The sequence below is a fragment of the Cyrtonyx montezumae genome, unplaced genomic scaffold (assembly GCF_038088225.1).
Source record: "Cyrtonyx montezumae isolate F1298 unplaced genomic scaffold, pur_monq_1.0 scaffold_12, whole genome shotgun sequence".
Lineage (NCBI taxonomy): Eukaryota > Metazoa > Chordata > Aves > Galliformes > Odontophoridae > Cyrtonyx > Cyrtonyx montezumae.
Genome location: NW_027071848.1, coordinates 19,781,277 through 19,797,594, shown reverse-complemented (window position 1 = coordinate 19,797,594; position 16,318 = coordinate 19,781,277).

Genomic DNA, 16,318 nt, shown 5'->3' with positions numbered 1-16,318 from the left:
TGATGAGATGTGGAAGAAGTAGAACCAAACAAAGATTAAAGATAGTTTTATGAAATGATTGAATCTTAAACATAGTGTGAGTTTTTCTCCCTTAGTTATCCAGAGCATGAGATGTAAAAGGCACTGTAGCTTCTTCTCTTCCCATTCAATGGGCTTCCCTCCAACTCTGCCAATATTTCATTAATTTTTCTCTAAATTCAAGCAGATGCTGAGTATTTTATCTCTTTGCTTTTACATGCTGGGTGAATTTATTTTGAACACTAAATGAAGTGCACAATATTTGCCAAATTTCTAATGGTGGCTTTCCTTTCATGAGGAAGTTATATGTTTAAATCCTTCTATTGGTGTTCAGACAGTACACTGAATTTGACTAAAAGTTCAAAACCAAGGCAAAAAAAAGGCTATAATTTAATCTGAAAAAAAAAGCTACTGCTCAATTTTTTGTTTGGGTGGAAAATGTGGAATGCAGACCTTTTTCCTTCTTACCAACCAAACTGTAATGGTTTGTTTCCAAATAGGATGTAATGGTTCACTTGTGGCATGTACTGCCATTTGCGATAAGCAATTTTTTTAAATCTTTATTATATCTGTATTTATCTCATTTATATAAAGTGTTTCTAGTAGAGACATACTTAGCAAAGCAAAGCAAAATAAAACAAAACAAAGCAAAACAAAATGAAACAAAACAACAGCACTAATTGGCTACAACTATTACTATTTTGAAGCAAAATAAACTTGAAATAAATTGCAAAACCAAACAATCTAACAAATTCAATTCAAATTTAGAAATATGAACATAGAAAAGAGAGAATTGTTACATTCTAGATTGAGTATAAAAATATCCAAATGAAAAGAAATATTGTAAATGACTTTGATCACTAAAAGATTGACTGAAGATATTTTCAGATACATTTTGGTTAAACACATGTCCAATTTTTTATGGATGTGCAGCTCTTTTCTGCACATTTACATCATACAGGCTACAAGAAACCTTGTTGAATCTTCAGTGCCACAGGGTAGAATCAAGCCCAAATCATTTCATGTTTGCTAACTAGTTATAAGGTGGGACAGCTCTCATGACTGGAATGTTGCCATGGAGGGCTATGTGCTTTTTAGGAAAGATCGGCTGGCAAGGCGAGGTGGTGGAGTTGCTCTTTATGTGAGAGAGCAGTTAGAATGTATTGAACTTCACTTGGGGGAGAGTGACGTAGCAGTGGAGAGCTTGTGGGTGAGAATCAAGGGGCAGGCTGGTAAGGGTGACACTGTTGTGCGTGTGTACTACAGGCCCCCTGATCAGGAAGAGGAGGTTGATGAGGGCTTTCACGAGCAATTAGAGCTTAGAGGGTTGTCATTGGTGGTGCAGAGACTGGTTGGAGGCCTGTAACCAGCGGTGTCTCCCAGGGGTCCATGCTGGGTCCAGTCTTGTTCAACATCTTCATCAATGACCTTGATGAGGGGATAGTGGCCACCCTCAGCAAGTTTGCTGATGATATGAATTTGGGAGGATTGGCTGACGTGCTGGAATGCTGTGCTGCCATTCATCACGACCTGGACAGGCTGGAGAGCTGGGCAGTCAGAAACTGGATGAAATTTAACAAAAGCAAGTGTAGAGTCTTGCAGTAGGGAGGAATAATTGCATGCACTGGTACAGGCTGGGGGATGAGCTGCTGGAGAGCAAATACATGATGAGGTAAAATTCCTGCCCACATCTCCACCATTACAGTGGAAGGGTAGCCCAGTCTGGCTCCCAGAGGATTTGTATGCTGAACAAAATCTAGTTCTAATACTAAATGATATCTTTGAGCTGTTTTCCTGCTTTTTGTTCTCATGTTTCTGCTCAGTTTCTATTTCAGTCAAAAACAAATCTTGTGCTATGCTCAAGTTGTTACTTTTGTTCACTTGTTTCTACAAACCACAATCTAAGCTTATGGGATAAACCTCGAGAAAAAGACATTCTCTCCCATCTATAATGCAAATCTTTAATATGTCACAAGCTGATCCTCTGTAGGATGAACGGATATATAACACTATAAAATTACTTTTTATTTTCAAAAAATCTCATATAACTTCTAATTCTCAAAAATGTTTGCCTAAGCAAAGCATACTGCTTAACAGATTGAGATGATTGATCAAATGCTGAAATTCTACACAAAATACACTTCTTTCTTCATATTTTAAATTACATTAGACTGATGAACACAGTTGTAAATTTTGTAAATTATGAAAATCAAACCCTGTTTTCTCAGGCTGCTGTTCCCACTTGAAGAATCATATCATTAACAATTAACTGTTTGAGCCACGTGCCTTGGCACATCCCTACTTGTTCATCAGCACAATAATGAAGTCGTTCACAGTGGAGAAGAAAAGAAAAATATCACATGTAGGAAAATCAGTAGTGGAAACTTGGGAGGTCTATGTGTTGTCTTCTTTTTTTAGCAAATCTGAGCAAGAAGAGTTCCAGTGATGCTGCCAAGGGAGCAGATAAAAGCAAAATAAATAGGTCCCTAAAAGCAAAATTTTAATTGTTTGTAGCATGCAATTACTGGGTACCTTAGAGAGCCATATGTCTGCCTGTTCTTTTCAATTAAAGAATGCAAGAGAAAAATAAACCATTGAAGAGACTGTCACTGGCTGACTTATACCATGCTTTTTGTCAGCAAAGTTGCGGAGGAATCTCTTCTCTCATAAGAGGACCAATACTAAATTATTCAATTAAAGATTTCCATGGTGGCCCATGTGTTGGTAACTCACATGGGAGAAGTCAACCCTGACAAAAGCATGTTCAATCTCATGATAGAATGTAAGGGATTTACTATATAAAGGCAAAAGTCCATTTGATTGATTTTTCAAATTTTTCAGAGTACAGCTGCATGGGTTTTGATCTGTTTGTTCTGTTCCTTGACCAGATCTCTACTGTAAGCTGGAAGGATATCTCTTGTAAACAGTTCTCCTGAACATGGGTCTGATTCTGTGCATGGAAAAACAGTGGCGCAAAGTGGAGCACTGGTGTATCTCTGTTTGTGAACTTCATGAAGGATTATTTGTACAAAGGGAGAAAAAAGCCAAATATCTGTTCTGCAGTTGATAGCAGAGAAAGTCTGAACTATGGAATATGAACAAGACTTGTACCCACTTACTCTCTTTACCTAAAACTAAAAGCAGAGTTCATTGACAGGACACTGTGAAGAAACATTATCTTTATAGTCAGGCTATCTGCACTCAAATGATGATGCTGATATAAGTTAAGTATACTGTGGCAACAATAGCACTTTGGTTTCCTTATCCTTTATGACTACAAATCAGTATGGTTTTGGAAGAATATGAGAGGTGCAAGTAATTACAGTATCCCAAGGTACAGACAAAACAAATGCAAGTGTTTGGATTATCCTTTTTGTTATGCAAAAGCACAGTTTTGAATGCATTTACTCATACAATTTCTGCCCATAAGGCTCTAACTAAATTATCTACGATTCCATAGGAAAGAATTTGTAACTAGATTTTGCGTACTTAGTTCAAGCACTGACCTGGTACAGGACCTGGGTCTTGTCTTGTTGAACTTCATGAGGTTGGCATGGGCCCACCTCTCAAGCCTGTCCAGGTCTCACTGGATAGCATCCCTTCCCACTAGCATGTAAACTCCACCACTCAGCTTTGTATCATCTTTGAACTTGTTGAGTGTGCGCTCAATCCCATCTTCCATGTTGCCTACAAAGATGTAAATAGCATTGGTCCTGACACCAATCCCTGAGGAACACCACTTGTCACTGGTGTCCATTCCCTGAATCCTGCCTTTGATTCAAGATGCAAACTTTCATGAACTGTTAGGTGTTTTTGTTGTTGGTGGGTTTTTTTTCTGTGTACTATTGAAAAACAGTGTGCTCTTACTCTTCTGTAGCAATTCTTAAACTTTAATTGGAGAATAAATTAAAAGTATTTTTTCACAAGAAACAAGAGGGATGAGTCACCATAGATTATGCACCTAGAATTTAGATCTAAGCACTTCAGGAACCTTTTATTATCAGCCAAGAGAGAAAAATAATTTTGTCTCGTGATCAGAGTCCAACAAGGGGTACATTAACCCTTCTTTGATTGTGTGTATTTTCTTCTCTAGATCATGCAGTATCCTACAGGTGTTAGGTCATTCTTGATATCTGGCAGATACCTTAATTCAGTATGGTTCCCACTCAACAAGTCTTCCCTTATGTGTTTTCAGGACTATGGCTGATGGAAAAAAAAACATTACATATTGCCTTAATAATACTACTACTCTTCTCTTGTATACCTGCCTGATTTTACACTCATTGACAATTTTGATGCTTTTCCTTTTTTTATTTTACTTTAAGATGTATTATAGATTCATATTTTGAACTGGTTCAAGACCTTATATGCTACTTATTTGCTACTTTACTGTAAAATAATCTGCATCTCTTCTTTATAAATATCAAATAAAAATCAATGAAATAATAAAAGCAACTCTATTTTAACACTTCACTTTCTGAAAAAATCATTCAAAATATATATTTCGTAACAATTTCATGTTATGAACACTTTCTTTGAATTTCCCATTATTGCTATTAATAATATGAATGTGTCATCTTAGAAGTATTTATCTGGCTTCTGTGCTAAAGAAAAATACTGTAATATTCTTCTGCTCAGTTATCAGAAGTATCAGTGATAGTGTCATTCCAATATTTTGCTTGCTATTCTGTACATCTATAACAAACTACAGGTATATGTCAAAATCTTAGTCACCTAAATAGCCATAGAAATAACACAGCATCAATCAATCTTGGAAATTGAGTTAAAGTTGGCAATTTTATTTTTCTGCTCAGTCATTAAATATTTAATAATTCCCCTTGTCCTTCAGGGAATAAATTCAAGACAAACGACTTCTCCTCTAAATGGTCTCAGTTCTACTGAATGCCCCGAATAAGCCCTTGCTATGATAAATTATGGTTGATTCCATACAGCTACTACTTCTTCTACTTGTAGGCCAAAATCAAGCTCATCCAGATGTTTTTGTCTCTTTCCCTTCTAGACAAGAATTCTTTGTGAGTCATTTTAAAATAGCCCGCTTACATCGATGTGTGTATAGAAATATTATTATTGTTATCTCCTTAAATTTTTTAAAGTACCATAGGACATACAGACTTGAAAATCACTGAGGGAAAAAAAAAAGCAAACAAAAAACAACACAAAAAGACCTTTAACACTTTAGAGTGTTTTCCATATATTAGAACACTAGTAACTTACATTTCAGTATTTATTTAATGATGTGAACAGATAATGACTGTCCTTCTAAGCTTTCTCACTATGTGCATTTAATATTCAATTTATGTCTGTTTTGAGTAATAATCTATTTTTGTTAAACATTGGTATTCTGAAACTGAGTGATTACTGAAAAAAATTCAGTAACATTTCAAACACTTCTGAATATAATTTAATTTTTGCTAATTGTCATTTATTTTAATTAGCTCTTCTGTGACTAGGGAAGCAAGTTCACACTGTGTTCATGTGAAAGCCCATGTGAAAAATCTGTTGTCAAAGTAAACTTAATTACAACACATAAAATGCTCTGAGACTATTGGATCTTCCAGTAACCTGAATGAAATGTTATTGAGAAATATAAATCTACAATACTAAAGAGTTAACAAATCTCAGGCTCTACATATTCTATAAAATGGTTCTATTTTTGTAACAATTAACGCAGTTACAAATAGTAATGACAATCCCTTTGACTTGTGGATACTTTTAGGTATCCTTAGTGAATTGTGGTGAGCTCTGAGTCAGGCACCTATCAAAGCATGGGAGAAAGAGGGGATTGGTGCCTGAGGATGTGCTTAAGTCTGTTAATCAAGATGCAAAGAACATAGAAAAATATTGCTCCTTAGTGCATCTTTTTGAGCTCTTCCTGTAATATGAAACCTAAGGCAACTTAGACACAGAGAATTTATGGTCTGTGGCATTAGAGAGAGACATAAGATGTTCAGAGGGTTCAGGGGAGCCACGAGGAATGTGGCTTGTTGGATTACAATGTAAGTAGTGTTGCTTCCTTTGCCAAAATTGCTATTCTCACATATTTATTCTATAGAGAGGACAGAAATCTTAACAGACAACCCCCAGTCAACAGGGTCAGAAGCACTGATGCACATATGTAAGAAAAAAGAATAAGGGTTTGGTGGTGGGTCTTTTTCAGAGCACTCACAGCCTTTGAAATTTCCTCTCTAAATACATTCTTTCTAAAAGGTGTTTTTGTACTAAAATAGAATGCATTATCCAGTCAGTCTCCATGGTAACTTTGTTTCTTATTAAATGGAAGAGGAAAAAAGCCTAATTAACTCACATGACCTTTTATTTGTTGAAGTGTTAAAGCTATACCTTTACTATCTGCTGAATATTGAAAGGCTCCATTTCCCTTTGGCTGTTTTTCTCTTTTAAGAATTACAGCTCCACGTTAAATTTAGATCATCATGTGCAAACAGCAAATGGTGTATCAAGGGGGAGACCGACGCCTCTCTGCCTCTTGAAGCTTCTCTTAAGTCTCAGATACAAAACTACTTTACCTTGGCTCTACAGGAGTACTCATGGTCCTCATTCCCTTCATAAGATCTGAAGTGATGGGCTTACAACAATAATGTCTGAACTTAGACAAGAGTGTTTCCTTAAACAATTATTTTAACCCTTTACTCAACCTTACAAAAGAATACTAGAACAACAGCAAGAAACAAGAAAGATAAAATAGGGCATATAAAATAAAAGAAGGGTATAGCTGAAAGAGAAAGATCGAGAAAATATATGTGTTACACTGTGGCTTCTTTACATTTCCACTAAGTGCAATAAGCATTTACTTTATTAATATATTGAAACAACGCTGGGAAATAATTAAGTCAAAGAATATTGGAGTCAGTATTAAGAAAAAAAAATTCAGATACTCTTCAAAATTTTACTATTTCTACACAATTAAATTCATAGCAGAAAAAAAATCACTGAAGATTGGGACTTTGAATTTACTTTCTGAATTTCTAACAGATAATCTGGATGCTTGATGCTTTGCCCAAATCTCCTTGACATTCAAGGAAGAATTGCTTATAAGTTTGACACTGATAAACAGCACCTGAGTTGGTCAATCCTGACAAAGATAAAAAGTATTACTCAAAATTGGTATGTGGTCCTTGGCTATGCTTAGCCCAATCTTGTTGCAGAAAACAATTATGAGTCAGAAGAAGGAGAGGAAGGAAGAGGAAGACACACAGGCTTACAAACTGGGGACACTCCAAGGAAATTACTAAAGCTATACACACATATGTGGATGTCTCCTCTCCACTCAACATCCAAGATATCTGCTATGTGCTAGACACCCATCATTAAAACAGCAACAACCAATAGCAGGCAACAGAATAATGTTGCTTATCCAGGGAATGATTCTAAGATGCTGAGTTGCAGACCTGACCAGTAGCTACAGAAAAGCACTTGTGCATATGTTGAAGTAGGGCTTCTGTGGCTCCTCTCTTGAGGTTCTGTCCTCACTACAGTCAATGACACACCTGCCCTGTGCACCTGGGAGACATCATGTGCCCTCATGGCCAAGAAGGCCAATAGGATCCTGGAGATCACAAAGAGAACGGCCAGCAGGTTGAGGGAGGTGATCCTCCCCCTCTACTCTGCTCTGATGAAACCACATGTGGAGTGCTGTGCCCATTTCTGGGCTTCTCTAAAGACAGGGATCTCCTAAAAAGAGTGAGGTGGAGGGTGACAAGGATGATGAGGGACCTGGAACATCTCCCATCTTAAGAAATACTGAGAGATCTGGGGCTGTTCATTTTGGAAAAGGATGAAATCACTGTTTGTAAAGATCTGAAGTGTAATAGTCAAGCTGATGGGAGCCAATTCTTCTCAGTGGCAAGCAACAATAGAACAAGGGGCAATAGGCAGAACCTGGAACTCAGGAAGTCCCACACTAACACAAGGGTCAACTTCTTTACTGTCAGTGGGGCAGAGCACTAGAATGGACTTCCCACAGAGGTTGTGGAGTCTCCTTTTCTGTAGATATTCAAGAGCTGTCCATACACCTACCTGTGAGACCTGTCGTAGGGAAGCTACTTTGGCAGGGGGTTGGACTGAGCGATCTCAAGAGGTTCCTTCTGATCGCTACAACTCTGTGATTACTCCAGCACTGCTGTGTAGCTAATTCCTGAACACCTGAAGAAACTTTGTTTCTCAGAGAATAATGTGTTCTTGTTCCTTTTCTTTCTTAAAATAACCTGCTGTCACTGGTATTTAATTTGTATATATATTCTGAAGGGGCAGTAAGGGATTACTGGTGACTCTAGTAAATAAAGATATTTGAAATGTCACTACTCTGTAACAGCATTTGGCCTAATTGAAGCTGGTGAAGATGGCTCAAGTAAACAACAGGAAAAAAAAAGTGTTTTAGAGCCATTGGTTCTAAGCAATACATAATATTCTCAGTAGAAATGTGAGCCTCTCCTTATGTATTACAAGAATTCCCTTCGTTTGATGTGCTGGCTCCTGAATGCACCTATTATTTATACACAGGTTACCCTTTCATTGGTCCATTTTTCTATGGACATAAGATATAATTGCAGTGAGTAGAAAAAAGAATTTTCATGCTTAGTGTGTGTTGCTTCTGTTGACACTATGCCCTCTGGGTTAAGTGGACCATACCCCATGCACCTTGTTTTATGGACTATCCTTGGAAGTGTGGGCCCATTACAAAAGCTAGGGCAGACTAGTGACTTTTCATAGAGAAGAGAGCACTCTTAAGTCTTATATTTAAAATAAAATAAGAGTAAGAATATAGAGTATGGCACTGGGACCTGACCACTTGACAGAAGATCCAGGGAGGTATGATAAAAAATGGTCTTGGGATTTACAGGAGATGCTTCCTGCTTCTCCTGTAGTTTCTGGTCAAAGGCCTCATGAGGGCAGAGCAAAGGGTGATAATCCCCTTCTCCCTGCTGGCCACCCCTCTGTTGGTACTGGCTAAGATGCTGGTGGCCTTCCAAGCTGCAAGAACACACTAGTGGCTCATGTGCAGCTTTTTGTTCATCAGGACCCCCAAGTCCTTTTCTGCAGGACTGACACTCCATGAGTTTTTCTACCGGTTTGTAAATCCCCAGTTCCTTGCTGGCAGGACAGTATGAGAAGATGAAAAGTCCGTATCTCAATGCAAACGCTGCTCACAGTAACTAAAACAGTAGTGTTTTATCAATTATATTCTCATCCTAAATCAAAAATACATCAGCTCCTGTGAAGAAATTAACTCTATGCCAGTCAAAACCAGGACAGATACATAACTGATTATGTCTTGAACTATATATCCTATATTGCATTCTCTGCATACTCTGGAGCATGACATGTCAACAGGAATATAGGTGTGAAGGTTTTAGAGGTACACAGAATAATAGGAGACTAATCTGTTGCATTTTTTTTATTGTTGCATTTTGATAGCTTTCTCAAGTGATCTCCCAACAGGACACTTACAAAGTTGCCTTTAGATAAATCTAGTCCTCCAGACAAGAGAGTGCAGGAATAAACCAACATCTGTAGCTGGGGGATCAGGACTAGGAGTGTGCTGGTGACTTATATACTCATGAGCTTTCCATTCTCTCATGAAAAACATCTTGTCAAATGCATTTCTGGAAGAAAGGACAATCCAGAGCAGAGAAGCACATGAAACCAACTTCAGGTTTATGTAGGTTTTGCTGATAGCTTTGCGTGCTTGCAAAAGCATCTGACAGAAACACAGAAGGGCAGGAGGCTGAGGCTGAATATTCCCAGTGTGTTTAGGACTATCACAGACTGCACCATCACATACAGAGTAAGTATTGATTCCAGAGACTTAGTTGGATATCCTCATGCATAGATTCAGCATGTCTGATAAGTAGAAGACGTGAATTTTCTCACAAAAGTCCACTCTAGAGTTGTGAAAATGATGCTTTCCTTCTCCTGGATTTGTGTGGAATCATGGAAGCTTTGTGCTGCTCTCCAGATCATAGTGGAGCGCTATAAGGCTGACATCATATGCTGAATTTGTGTTCTTTTGATCATCCCATTCTGAAGAATGACATAATCACACCTGGGTACAAAGTGATGTACTAGCACTGTGATGCTGCAGCAAATTTGCTCTTTCTCTTACTCAAAGTGGTGAGTCATAGATTGCATCAGTGTGCTGCAGAGAAGGATCGGTGTGGATCCTGAGTCACTGTGGAAAGCAGTTTCCTTAGAGAGGAAGGCATTAAAAATGCGTACAAACTGAAGACAAGCTAGGATGTGATCTAGGATCTGGAATGGTCTTGCCAAATATACCACAAGGTCCTTCAGGGTAGCTGTCATTCCCAGAAATTTCCCAGACAACTTTCAGTGTGTGAAAATGACTGTAAAGTCCAGAAGGTTCTGTATGAGCTTGAAATAGGTAAGAAAGATATCCTTCCTTGCTGATATGTCCTTTGGGAGCAATCAAAGTAAAGGCAGCACAGACATAGATGGGAAAGCAGTTTCTCATGGGACTCTGTTGTCTGTTATTCATTATCCACACTGGAGACACATCTGATCCAGACTCTACAGGACCAAGGAATTATAGTTGCTGGCCTTATACTGTGTGTGAAATGTTGTAGCCTTCTGCAAGACAGTAGTAGCTCAGAGAAGTATATGAAGAATTATTTGCATGATTCTTCAGATATGTAATGTGGTTACTGAATACCAAGTATGCTTATAACAGAAGAATACCTCTATACCTTGCAGATGAGCTGGATGAGAAGTCACCCTCCCTAAACAATCATCCTCAGAAAGCTCACAATATTGATTTGAGAAGTCCTCACCCGTAGCTGGCAAACTCTAGCAACACAATAAATATTTTGAGTATTAGAGCACTCATTTCCCTGCGGAGTGTAATGAATAGATCTGGGATAATCTGGACAATTCCATTGCCTTTCTGCCATTACGCATTCAGTATCCATTTTAAACAGTAATTACATAATATGATTCAGGTCAGGCACAGCTCTGTGGAAGAGTAACATCGTAGTGAATGGTCTTGTAATAGCATTTTGTAATGTTACAATACTTGTGTTAATTTTGTTGTTTTTTTCAACAGAATTGTATACATATAGACTATGCACAACAGTAATTCCACCAATAGTAAATTTTCAGGTATTTCAGAGTACTATTGTGTAAATATTAGGAATACAATCGCAGTGTGGTTTCCAGGAACCTAGAATCTCTCAAGTTTTTGCTAGTCTTTGTTACATCTTTCAAGCCATAACATGTTCCACAAGATTGGAGAGGAAATAATCTAATCTTCAGTAAATGCATTCATTCAGACGTACGCCAAAGCATATAATTCATCCACAGTTTACAACATAACTAGCTATAACAACTATAACTATTACTAACTTCCAGTTTAAATAAAATCTCAGAGCTTTTTCTGTCTACATGGCACTACACTTTGTACTATTAACCTACTCATTGCTTACTCTCTATTCTTCATGGTCGTTATGATTTTCTGCATCCTGTTAGAGCTTGATCTATACTGCTAAATATATGCTTCATCTTGCCAGCAAATTAGTTTATCCTGTGAGGTTCTTTTTAATATCATTTCTTCAGTGATAAACTTTGTTTATAAAATACTCTTTGACAATTCTTCTCTATAAATGCATAAAAAAATGAAGTGTCTGAGATTTCATTTCTTTACAAGCAAAGTTTAAACAAAATGTTATTGGAAGAAGTCTCAGTCACTTCTACATCTTTTTATTTTTCAGTAGAGGATTAATGATGTGTGTTACTGTTAGAACTTGATCTAAATTAATTTAATCTAAGGCTTCTAGCAATAATATAGTTGAAAAAATTTTAATTATTACCATTCTTATTGGAGACAGTCAAATATTTTTTCCATTAAATTCTGTGGCTTGTTAAATGAGCTAAGACATTTTAAAACAAAATGGCATTAAGAGTGAACATGCCATCCATTATATGGAGAGGCAGTATAGATTATATTTACATTTTTTTGACACAGTGTTATAAATCAGGTTCAATTGCTAATCTAAGTCAAGATCATATGCTTCATGACTGTCGTAGTTTGCCCACTGTAGTTTAAGAGGGAGGTGTGTAGCATCTTAGGATACCCTAGAAAATAAAGAATTATCCATTATTCACAGTGCAGATAGTCCTTTCTTTTGGTTACCTACATGGGTACATGGTAAGACACAGGCATGGCCATTACATCACAGTGATGTTGTTCTGGCAGCAACTCAAGGTGAAAACTTCAGCATAAAACCAATTCTTAAGGAGGTGGATTCCTCACTGGGGCTCCTAGCAGACCTCAGAGGAGGCCCTACTAAGGCATTTAAGCAGAGATTTAATCAACAGCTCTCATGTAGTCCAGACACTTGTCTCATTACCTCTTGGCCCTCAGCCCAGATAGACAAATCCACAGGAGTGGAATGATGTGTACAGAGGCCTGAAATTCCATATCACTCTGACTATGAAGTGATACTGTTCAGTATGAAAAAGTACCCCCGGATGGCAAATGAGCCAGTGATACACTTATACTATTCAATGAAATTATCTGAATGAGATTGATGCCTAGTGTTGAGTCAAAGAAGATTCGTTGGCTCCTGACTAGCTATTTTCCAATTTGAAATAGGCCTGAAGAAGAAACAGCCAATAGAAATCATAGAATAATAGAATAACGAAGATTGGAAAAGACCTCCAAGACCAACCAGTCCAACCATCTCCCTATCACCAATATTTCCACACTGAACAATGTCTCTTGGTAAAACATCTAAATGTTTTTTGAACATCTCCAGTGACAGTGACTCTACCACCTTCCTGGGCAGCCTATTGAAGTGCCTGACCACTCTTTCAGAGAAGTTTTTCCCAAAGTCCAACCTGAATCTCCCCATGTGCAACTTGAGGCCATTCCCTCTAGTCCTAATGTTAGTTACATGGGAGAAAAAGCCAACTTCCCTCTTACTACAACCTCCCATCATGTAGTTGTAGAGAGTGATAAGGCCTCCCTTGAGCCTCCTCTTCTCCAGAAGATTATTTACATATATATTTATATTCATATATATTATCTATAATCCTAGCTCCCTCAACTGCTCCACCTAAAGCTTGTGCTCCAGATCTCTCACCAGCTACATTGCCCTTCTCTGAACATGCTCCAGGGCCTCAGTGTTTTTCTCATAGTGAGGGGCCCCAAACTGAACACAGTACTTGAGGTGCGGCCTCATCATGGCTGAGTACAGAGGGAATGATCACTTTCTTGCTCTGGCTGGCAACACTATTTTTGATACAAGCCAGGATGCCATAGGCCTTCTTGGCCACGCACACTACTAGCTCGTGTTCAGGTAAGTGTTGACCAACATCCCCATGTCCATTTCCTCTACACAGTCTTCTGGCCACTCTGCCCCAAGACTGTAGTGTTGCCTGGGCTTGTTGTGACCAAATTGCAGGACCTGGCACTTAGTCTTGTTGAACCTCATCCCATTGGCCTCAAGCCAGCAATCCAACTGTCCACATCCCTCCATAGGGCCTTCCTTCCCTTAGACAGATTGATACTTCCTGACAACTTTGTGTCATAGGCAAACTTACTGAGGTTGCACTCAATGCTCTCATCCAGGTCATCAATAAAGATATTGAACAGGACAGCCTCCAGTACCAATTCCTAGGGACCACCACTTGTGACCAGTTGTCAGCTGGATTTTAACTTCATTTACCACCATTCTCTGGGCCCTACCATTCAGCCAGTTCTTTACCTAGCAAAGAGTTTATCTGTTCAAGCCATGGATTGCCAGCATCTCCAGGAGAATACTGTGGAAGACAATGTCCAGGCAAGTACCTTGAAATAATATAGAAGGGGATTGAGCTAATCAAGCAGGAAATGCATTTCATGAACCCATGCTGGCCGGGCCTGATCCCCTGATTGTCCAGCATATGTCATGTGATCTCAGTCAAGATGATCTGCCCGATAACCATTCCTGGCACTTAGGTCAGGCTGGCAGGTCTGTAGTTCCTCAGATCCTCCATATGACCTTTCTTGTATATGGGAGTCACACTAGCAACCCTCCAATCCTCTGAGACCTCTCTGCTTTGGAATTGCAAATGCTGTAATTTAGCAAAATTTGGACATTTCATTTTAATTTATTTTTATTTATTTATTTGTTATAAAATCTTTTCCTAGGTTTAAAGTTCATAAGTTCATAAGTTCATAAGTTCATAAGGTTGGAAAGGACCTATAAGATCATCTAGTCCAACCATCCTCCTATCACTATCTCTACCCAACTACTAAATTAAGTCCTTTAGCACCTCATCTAAACGCTTCTTGAACAGCACTAGGGATGGTGCCTCAACCACCTCCTTAGGCAGGCCATTCCAGTGCCTGACCACTCTTTCAGAAAAGAAAAGTAATGTGAGTGTCTTAATGCTGACTTTATTCTGCTTGTTTCAGGTTTTCCCAAACATCACACAGCAGCAAAGGAGGTAAAGGGACTGGTGTGATAAACTAATGAGAATTACTAAAAACACCAAAGTGCGTCATAAGGAAAACAATAAGGAAGACAATATATAGGTAGAAAAGTACGCCTACCTTTACTCAGATTTCTTCTGTAAGAGAATACTTTCTATTAAAAAGTGGTGAGCTGAGAAGGGGTTTGAAATTGCAAGCAAGAAAACTGCCTCTGGCTTTTTTGTTGTTGCTGCGTTGAGAGGAAAATGACTCTGTCCTCAATTTTTATAAATAAAAAGGAGTATCAAATGTACCTGGCTCTACCCACTCCTTCTCTTGACAGAAATAAGCCACAAGACCACAGATGTTGTGTAAATGCAGGAGTCAACAAGGCCAGCGATATTTTTCTCCTCCCTTGGTATCTGTTAGCATTACTGATAACTTCTATGTTCTGTCCTTGAAAGAAATGTTAATGCTTCAAACAAAGAATGTTTGATCATCTAGCATCTTTTGTTTAAACTGGGATTATTTTATATCATAAAAAGCCAATTCTTTCACAGCACTTCTCTTGTCTTATTTAAGTATTTGCATCCCCAGGAGGATTAAATGTCTCGGTGGGGATTCCTACAAGAAGCTCAAGTATGTTTTATTTTTAAATTAAGACTCCTCCCAAATATTCAGGGGGAAGAAATATGGCTGCAGAAACCTAAATGACTGAATTACAAATTAACAGATTAATATGCATTTAGAACCACTGTGAGAAAACAAACAAACCTGTCAATGTTTTCTCAACTATTAATCAGATAAAGAGCAAAATATTTTGAAAAAGAAATAAAATTATTCTTCTGGAAGCCTGGATAGGAGAGGCACAACTTCCTATTAAAAAGTATCAGTTTCTATTATTATAGAACGTTATATGGAAATATATATAGAAGAAATAAATCTCCAGATAATACAAAGCAGATCACTGTTAATATTTCCATTCAAATATATTTCTAATTCCTAATAATACTGTTAAATCCTATAAATAGAAAATCAACTACAACAAATGATATGAGGAATACACATAATTCCAATGAGAATACTCTTTTCCTTCGTTAGAATATGTCTCAATTCACTTTACTTTGAGACAACCTTGAATGACTCTTAATTTCCCTTAGTTTTCTGGAGTGGAGCTGTCATCTCCGCAGAGCATTTCTGGTCGCACAGAATTGTAGGGTTTGGAAGAGACCTCTAGAGATCATCTAGTCCAACCCCCTTGCCAAAGCAGGCTCCCTAGACCAGGTTGCACCACCACGGTTTTTTACTCCTTGGTCTAATTTGATTGGGCTCTTGATTCATAGCTGGGTGATGGCAACTCAGATTTTGAATTGCCAACAGCACATAATCTAAGCAAATAGAGTATCATGTATTATGCTGTTTCACACTGCAAAATTGAGGTCAAATGAATGGCTTTGGTGAAATCTACTATAATGTGGGTACTAGGATAGATGCTGCTGTCTGTGTATTTGGTGAGATGGTTTTCACTTCCACTAGTATTAATCCGAAGCATGCATATTAGGGAAGAAAGCATGCTTGCCACATTCAACCTTTAATTTGGTGTAATTGAAAAGTACTTAGTCATTAAATACAAAATTCCTCAGTTTATGAAGCATTGTTATTCTTAGAGGGGAAAAAAAGGGAACATAAGATGTGCTTGTTCTATGATTGGACTCATTTTCTAGTATTTATTTTTCTGAGACACTTCTGTTTTCCTTGACTTCTTGTTCTGTTCTCAAAAGTGTATGATAATCGCACTTTGCTTTCCTACTGCTACTGTTTTCAAGTGGCTGCTGTTGTAAGCAGCCTGCCTGC